Raw genomic sequence first — 9,450 nt, forward strand, 5'->3', positions numbered from 1 at the left:
AGAAAGAAAACCTAGCAGAAATGGATGCATTATTAGAGAAATACAAGTGGCCCAAATTGAGCAAAGAAGTAGTAAATCAATTACATAAACCAATATTTTACAACGAGATACAGGAAGTAATCAGAAGTCTTCCAACAAAGAAAAGCCCAGGGCCAAATGGATTCACAACAGAATTGTATAAGACTTTTGAAGAAGAACTAATACCCATACTCCTCAAGCTCTTCAGAGACATAGAGGAGGGAGCTATCCCAAACTCATTCTACGATGCCAATATCACACTCATACCCAAACCAGGCAAAAACCCAGCCAAAAAAGAGAACTACAGACCAATGTCCTTGATGAACACTGATGCAAAGATCCTTAACAAAATTCTAGCTAACAGAATCCAGAAACACATTAAAAAATTTGTACACTACAACCAAGTAGGCTTCATCCCAGAGATGCAAGGATGATTCTTGCCCATGTAATTGGAACCCCTCTGTACAGTATTTTCACAATAAAAAATAAATTAATAAATAAATATGTTCGAAACAATAGCAAGAAAAAAAGAATCACATGATTATCTCCATAGATGCAGAAAAGGCTTTTGATAAAATACAACATTCATTCATGTTAAAAGCTCTGGAGAAAATAGGAATAGAAGGAACATTCCTTAAAACAATAAAAGCCATATATGACAGACCAATAGCCAATATTATACTTAATGGGGAAAAACTGCAACCAATTCTCCTAAAATCAGGAACCAGGCAAGGATGCCCACTGTTTCCACTCCTGTTCAATATAGTCCTAGAACCGTTAGCCAGGGCAATAAAGCAAGAAAAAGACATTAAAGAGATCCACATAGGGAAAAAAGAAGTTAAACTATCCCTTTGTGCAGGTCACATGATACTATACCTTCATGATCCCAAAAACTCCATCCTCAAACTCTTAGAAATTATAAATCATTTCAGCAATGTAGCAGGATACAAAATCAACCCACAAAAATGAGTCGCCTTCCTGTACACCGGCAATGTACAAGCAGAGAGGGAAATAAAGGAAGCAACCCATTCACAATAGCCCCCCCCCAAATAAAATATTTAGGAATTAACCTAACCAAAGACATAAAAAACTATAAAAACTTAAAGAAAGAAATGACAGAAGACACCAGGAAATAGAAAGACCTTCCATGCTCTTGGATAGGCAGACTTAATATAGTGGAAATGGCAATACTGCCAAAATTAATATACAAATTCAGTGCAATTCCTATTAAAATCCCAATGATGTACATTTCTGAAATACAGAAAACAGTCCAAAAATTCATATGGAACAACAAAAGACCTATAATAGCCAAAATAATTCTAGGCAAAAAAAGAAAACATGGGAGGGATCTCGATGTCAGACTTCAAACTCTACTATAGAGCCATAATAACAAAGACAGCTTGGTACAGGCACAAAAACAGACCCAATGACCAATGGAATAGAATAGAAGATCCAGAAATAAAACCACATGCCTACAGTCAGCTGATATTTGACAAAGGAGCCAAAGACATACAGTGGAAGAAACACAGCCTTTTCAACAACTGGTGCTGGGAAAACTGGGCAGCCACACATGCAGAAAACTAAAAGTGGACCCCAGCTTATCACCATGCACCAACTCAAAATGGATTAAAGACCTTAACATCAAACCCAAATCTCTGAAACTACTTCAGGACAGAGTAGGAGAGACACTTGAACTTATAAGTACAGGCAGGAACTTCCTGAACAGAGGCCTAGGGTCACAACAAATTGGAGAGAGACTTGACAAATGGAACTACCTTAAAATAAAAAGTTTCTGCACAGCAAAAGCTATAGCAACCAAGCTAGAAAGACAACCAACTAACTGGGAAAAAATATTTACCAGCAATATATCAGACAAAGGCCTAATATCCAGTATATACAGGGAACTCAAGAAACTAATCCCTCCCAAACCTAACAAACCAATTACTAGATGGGCAAGGGAACTAAAAAGAGACTTCAGAAGAGATAAAAATGGCAAAGAAACACATGAGGAAATGTTCACCATCCCTGGTTGTGAAGGAAATGCAAATAAAGACAACCCTGAGATACCACCTTACCCCAGTCAGAATGTCCCACATCCACAAATCAGCCAATGACAAATGCTGGAGGGGATACAGAGAAAGAGGAACACTATTACACTGCTGGTGGGAATGTACACTTATGCAACCACTTTGGAAAGCTGTCTGGAGGGTCCTCAGAAAGCTAAATATTGACCTCCCTTATGGCCCAGTCATACCACTTTTAGGCATCTAGCCTGAACAACAAGGACACATGCATCTCCTCCATGTTTATTGCAGCACTGTTCACAATAGCCAGGATATGGAAACAACCCAGATGCCCCACCAGAGAGGAATGGATCCAAAAATTGTGGTATCTATACACAATGGAATATTATGTAGCCATTAGAGGGGACAAAATAATAGCATTTGCAGGGAAATGGATGGAGCTAGAAGAAATCATGTTGAGCCAGGTAAGCCAAGTACAAAGAGACAAACGGTACATGGTCTCCCTGATAAGTGGATGTTAAATTCAAAATGCAAGGTGATATGACAAAACTAACAAGACTTAAGAAACAAAGTACTTCCACTCATCTAGTTGAATCATTACTAAATAACCCCATACTGCTGATCACATATATGGTATATATGTGCACACTGGAGGGAAACCAGGAGAACGACACAGAACTAGAGGGAATCAGGGAAAAACATACAACAGCGGGACCCATCAGCTGCACTGGACATTGATCAAAATGAACTAAGCAACTCAATGGCAGTGATGGGAGGAAGGGAACAAATGGGAAAGAGGGAACAGCTGATGCTATGCAAAACAAAAGAAATGTACATATCACCCAATGTGGAAGAAATCACTGTATTGCAAAGCTCATAGAACTCATAAATGTTATAGACTATGACAGACAATTTGCCCTACGAAAGTTAGAATGTGTTTGTGACTTTAACGAAGCATCACTATCATACAATACTGTGAAGTTTGGGAAATTATGTAACCACTTAATCACAATAAAAAATTTGAAAAAAATATCAAAGGACTGAAAAACATTGTTTCATATTTTTAGTCTGGGTTTTCATTGGTTCCAGGGAGGAGAGGGAGAAATCTGGTCTGATTCTTCATCTTGGCCATACATGAAAGTACACCTTTACATTTGTGACTATATTTTCACATGTTATTTTAAACTTTGTATTTCACATTCAGTTTGATTTTGTGAGTCACTCTCCAATTCTTCTTCCATTTTTCCTGTGTTAGGCTGTGGCTTGTCTTCCTGTATGTATCTCTAGTCATTATAAGTGTTCATACACAGAAGTGGCTTTTTAAAATCATGTATCATTCTTGACATGTGAATTTATTATTTTCTTGTAGTATCAACACCAATGTCATTTATTATCATAAACTCTAGGTATTCCACCTGGTCAAGAAATATATGCAGGCTGTTTCATTTTTATTTGTCTTAAGGCAAAAATTACTTAAAACAATTGCTGTGTATGGTGTTTACAAACTTGTGAGATTGTGAACTTGGGCCCAGAAACTATATTCCAGGAGCTTAATGGACCCATGCCTGGCAAACACACATTTGCTGACTTTCCCATTGCATTCTGAAGGTCATTGATCAGTATTTAAAAAATTATTTTGGCTTTATGGATGACATGGCCTTGCTTCGCTTCCAAGTGTAGTTGGGAGTTGAAGTCCAGATGTAGTTGAAGTCCTGGGACCTATGCTAAGACTTGGCTGGGCTCTAGTTTTTTTCTGTGTACAGAACAGCTTAGCTGCTTCTGCAGTTACTCAGCCTCATTGCTAGCCTCTACCATACACTATTTTTTGTTGTCAGTTGTGGAGCTTGAACTCTGGGCTTGGATGCTGTCTGTCCCTCAACTCTTCAGCTTAAGTTTAGCACTCTACCACTTGAGTCACAGTGTTACTCCCAGTTTTCTGGTGGTTTTATTGGAGATAAGGGTCCCACGAACTTTCTTGCCTGGTCTGGTTTTGAACCGCGATCCTCAGATCTCAGCCTCCTGAGTAGCTAGCTAATTACTGGCATGAGCCACCAGCTCCTGGCATAATATTTGGGATTTATTCTTTAACTAGCATTCTTCTGTGAGAAAGGGAAGTTTTGTCTAGAAATCAGCCTAGGTTTTAGTTTACGAGGCATAATCAATTTTGAACAAGGAATGAAAAATTACAAGTTGGGTTATAGCAGAGCCAGACATTCAGGTTCAAATGTTACATATCCCATGTTTAGAAGTGGTAAGACACAGGCCTGTGAAGTATCTCAGTGTCAGAGTTCTTGCTGTATTTAAGGCCTGGGTATAAACCCAGGTACTGAAAAAGAAGAAAGAAAAAAACAAATCTGGGATTTCTTGATGCTTTTCTTATTGAAAAGTCTGAAATTTATACTCTTTGAGGATGAGGCATATGAGAAAATAAAACTAGTATTTGCACCTTTACTCAGTGATATCTGGACATCATTTATTAGTAAGTACTTTTATAAAAAGTTAAACTTCTTACTCATGAAGTAGGTAAGTTGTTAAGTTTATCTTTTAATATTTTATAGATCCAGATCAGAAGAGAGTACGCACACTTACACCAGCAGGTATGTGAATTAGAAGATACATGTTGAGAACTGAGAATAAATGGTTAATTCATAACTCATAATTTTTGGTAAGACAATGAATAGAAAACCAGACTATAAATAGGAATTTTTACTCCTAATAAATTAGGCCTTTACTCCATTCACTAAATGTTTATTAGAAGTCTACTCTGAAAAAAGTACAAAGAATATAATTATCCATGTCTAACAGGATATATATGCAATGCGAAAAGAAAAATAGCTCATACCTGAGACTCATTAATTCCAGTTACTCAGGAGGCCCAGCTCAGAGAATCATGGTTCAAAAACAGTCCAGGGGGAAAACTCTATGCTTCTAATAAACCAACAAAAATGCTGCACTGGCAGTAAGCTTCAAATGGTAGGGCACCAGCCAATGAACAAATAAGCCTAATGAGGGCACAATTTTCTCTGTTCAAGTCTCAGTACTGGTGTGCATGCGTGCGCACACATACACAGACACACACAGAAATAGAAGAAAAAATATATATAGTGCCAAAATAATCCAGTTTGGATGGTACTTTAGTATACTTCTTGGGCATACAAACTAATGTTTAAAATTTGATAAACTGGCACATAGTCCATAAATCTAGATTTAAAAATTTTTATGAAAATTTTGGTTGAGAAAAATTAATTATATTGACTTTTTATCTTCAATTACAAGATGTTATTTTTACCTTCAACAAATAGCATTTTTCCTACTAATGTTTCTGAATTATAAATTGTCACTGGTAGCTATTCTATTTCAGGGTAAAAATCCAAGCATTTGTTCAGTAAGAATGACTATTTTCCTATGCTTAACTCTTTCTTATCTCTTACTGAAAGATGCACTTTGGAAGCAAACATTAGACATATCAAACTGAAATGGTTAATTTTCTTTATTTTGTGCACTCTGTTATCATGAGTAAATTACCATGTATTGTTGAAGAAAGTGGATGTAGTTAGCTTTTCTGCACCTTGGGACATAGATCTTACATTCTGTTGTCTCAGAGGGTAGAGGCCAGGTTTATCTTACTCAACATTGTGCAACCAATATGGAGTAGAATGCTTGGCATGTCTTAAGTGGCCAGCACATTAAAACACAAACAAAAGTTACACAGACAACCCTTCATGTACAATGCACACACACATTCATCTATCTGTAATGTTATCTTTCTCCATTGTTTCCTTTTTCATCCTGAAATGTTAACATAATCATTATTCACCAGAATAGACAGGGGGAAGACAGCATCACCCACAGGAAAACATACAATCCAGCTCCCATAGTTTAATCTGGAACGTTCAGCACCACAGCCTTTGGTTTTAGTGTTCACCAGAGAAGCATTTTTTAAAATGATTATTCATTTGAATTTCAACAACTCTACTGGATACTACAGGTTTCAGGTCATTTATCTTTGATATTATCTTTGCCTGGTAAAAGTTCATGGGAAAGGATATTGAAGCCAAAGAAAGCAAAGAGGCAGGATGAGTCATCTAACAGTGTTAGTACTACATTATTTGGAATTATTGTCATCATCATCATCATCATCATCATCATCATTGTGCCAGTCTTGGGGCTTGAACTCAGGGCATAGGCACTGCCTCTAAGGTTTGTAGCTCAAGGCTAGTGCTATACCACTTGAACCACAACACTACTTCTGGCTTTTTGATGATTAATTAGAGATAAAAGTCTTGTGACCTTCCTTGTCCAGACTGGCTTTGAACGGTGATCCTCAGATCTTAGCCTCCTAAGTAGCTAGGATTACACTGGCCACTGATGCCTAGCAGAAGTGATTTTTTAAAAATGTCTATGTTCTGTCAATATTGCCTGTGTTTCTCTGAAAATCAAAAGGATCTTAGGCCTTTTACCAGAAAGTGCTATGTTTATGTAAAGGAACACACTTTCCATTAGTCACTGTTATTATCATTTTAAATTAAATAAGTTGTTAAGAATTTATGTATATATATATATCACTTGTTTTGCTCATTATTCATTGTTGAATCCATTTACTTTTATTTAATTTGAATGGACATTCATTTTTCCCTGTAGTACAACCTTTTTGCCCTCAGATAATGTCTCTGTGTTACAAACCTTTTGTGTTAACTGTCTGGACATGACTTTTCTCCCATTCACTTCTGAATGATAGCTAGATGGTTACAAAGCATTTGGGAGGTTGAGAGTCACTTGCTTGAAAGTCTTACAATACTTACTTACTGTCACTGAGTGTCAATCTGGTTATGCCATATGCTCCCTCCTTAAATCATGAAATCATTAATGAAAATCATTTATTTTTCTAGGTGGTTTCTAAGTTATCCTATGTGTCTTGTTGTTGTATGATTTCATCTAATATATTTTTATCCAGTTTTGAGTCTAAATATTACTCAATATTAGATTTTGAGTCACTGATTCTGGAAAAATACCATTCATATTTTCTTCAGTTATTGATTCTTCCCCATTCTGTTTCCTCTCCATCTGATATGACTATTCTAAGGAGGACTTTCTCATTGTTGGCCTTTTTATAGCCTACTGGAAAGTTCATAATTATACTTTTATATTGATCTGTCATTGTTTGGTTCCTCCATCAGTTTGTTAACCACTCAGTCTTTTTTTAACAATGATCATTTCTTTGCCTATTTCCTGCCTTGACCTCTGTAGAGATGTTAAATATTTCTATCTTTCTGAAGTTCTCATTCATCTTTTGCATTCACATTGCTCATGTAATCTGCCTGTTATGATCTGAACCAGTGGTTATAGCTTTTATCTATCAAGACCATCACATAAAGGTATGAGCCTTAAAGTTCTCCCAAGCTAGATTTGTTAAAAGCACATACCTTAGGGGATATAGCTTTGTTTTTAGCCTTGGCTCCTGTTTTCTGATGAGCTTCTTCACTTTTCACTGCTAGATATTCTCAATTTTATATTAGACTTTTGTGCCAGTGTACTTCTAGCTCTTTGGTATATGTGTAATAGAAAGGGAAAGTGTTCCATCAGTCCAATCTGACAGGCTGCCCGAAGTAAATGTGAGTTTTAATTTACAAAATGTAGCACTTTATATATCAACAAATAAAAAGTTAACGGACACCTTGAAGACCAAATTTAGGATTTTATAGCCAAGTTTTTATATTCTGTGTTTAAAAGTCACACGGATAATGTTTTTGAGGAGTGTAATAGTAGGCCTTTTGATTACTATGCAAATATTCTACCATATGCTTCCATCTGAAATTCCTAAGAAAGAAAAGATGTTTCCTATCTTGGTTCTTTTTTTCTACTGGAGAATTTAAATTTGGTGCTCTAGGTTGGATTTAGAGTCTAGGTAAATAAGAATACAACTTATTTCCATACCTAAGGGCTTAAAGGATTTGAAGGGGGATATTTTGGGTATAAAATGTTCATTTTTCAGTCTCAAAACAATATTAGCTTAATACTAACTATTTAATATTATTTTTATTCAGATCCACATCAGAAGCTAGTAGCCCAGCAAATGCCACCAGGTAAACAATCTAGAATGTGTTTCTTTTAAATAAATATATTGAATATATTATAATATGACTCAACATCTTTTAGCAGCTAGACAAAGTAGACAAAGCTTTATGCAAAAACTAATAGTGACATTTTCTATTCTAAAGACAATTTATCTTTCTTCAAATAATTAGAATCATATAATTGACTGTTGTGATATATTGTTAAAATCCTAGTGAAATCTAATCTGAGAGAAGGTATTTATGTTTAATCTGCAAAATGAACTCAGGATTTGAACATTTTTGCATGCTTTATTTGAAGGAAAATATTGCTTCTTTGTAGAGATTGCATTTATATCTATGAATTAAGTTAGAAGGAGCTTTATTAGACAGTATTTTAGATAATTAAAATCTACTGTCTTTATAAGTATGCTGACAAGGGTTTTTTGAGTTCCTTTAATATTTTTAGTTTCTTATTTATGACTGTGTTATCTAATGTTATCTGATGCTTTTTGTCCGCTTAGAGTTTTTCTTTTCTTGTGTTGTCTACTCTTTCTTTCTTTAAGGGCCCTCTTTTAGTCATATTGTGTTCACTGCTCTTCCAGAATAGCATATATATCCATAAGCTATGTTTCTTAGCTTTACCCCCCAAATTATGTAGTTTTCTTCCTGAGGAAAGTGATCCTCTAGGAAAGCCACTGAGATTCTCTCTCCTTTATACCTAGATTATCTTTGGATGTCTCCTTATGTAGCCACCCTTGCAAGCATTAGCGAAAACTAGAACCAAAAAAGATTATTTTTGGTTATCTCTGCTCAGCGGTGCTGTCTCCAAAGTATTGGAGATGGAGTGTCCAAACTGCAATTCTGTGGACTTTGGCACACCCTGAACCTTTACCTTCATTTGTCTTCTGAAATTGCATGTGGGTAATGGCCATGCTTATTTTGTTCATGACCATTTATAGGCAGTACCATCAAGAATGAATGCTCAATAGGTTCTTTTTCATGAATCTGAAACTTTAAAAATTCTTATTTTTCTTAATGTCAATGAGAAATGTCCGTTTAAGATAGTGAATCATAATCAGAGTCAACTTTTCCATCATTTTTCTCCCAACTCTTCCACCTTTCCACATTAATCTCATCAAATTGCCTTGTTCCATTTTCACATATGCACATGGAGTAGTATGACTATATTTGCCCGCTTTCCCTTTTTCTGTCCATGATGTAAACTTTTGAGGATTATTCTTGAGCTTGACATACATATGCACACATGATTAGTGTTAGAGCTGTTCCCATAGTCTCCTCAAGTTACCTCTCAGCCTGCTTGTAATCACATAAATAGCCCTTTCTAGGAGTGCCTT

This window comes from Dipodomys ordii, unplaced genomic scaffold (genome assembly GCF_000151885.1).
Source record: "Dipodomys ordii isolate 6190 unplaced genomic scaffold, Dord_2.0 Scaffold4, whole genome shotgun sequence".
NCBI lineage: Eukaryota > Metazoa > Chordata > Mammalia > Rodentia > Heteromyidae > Dipodomys > Dipodomys ordii.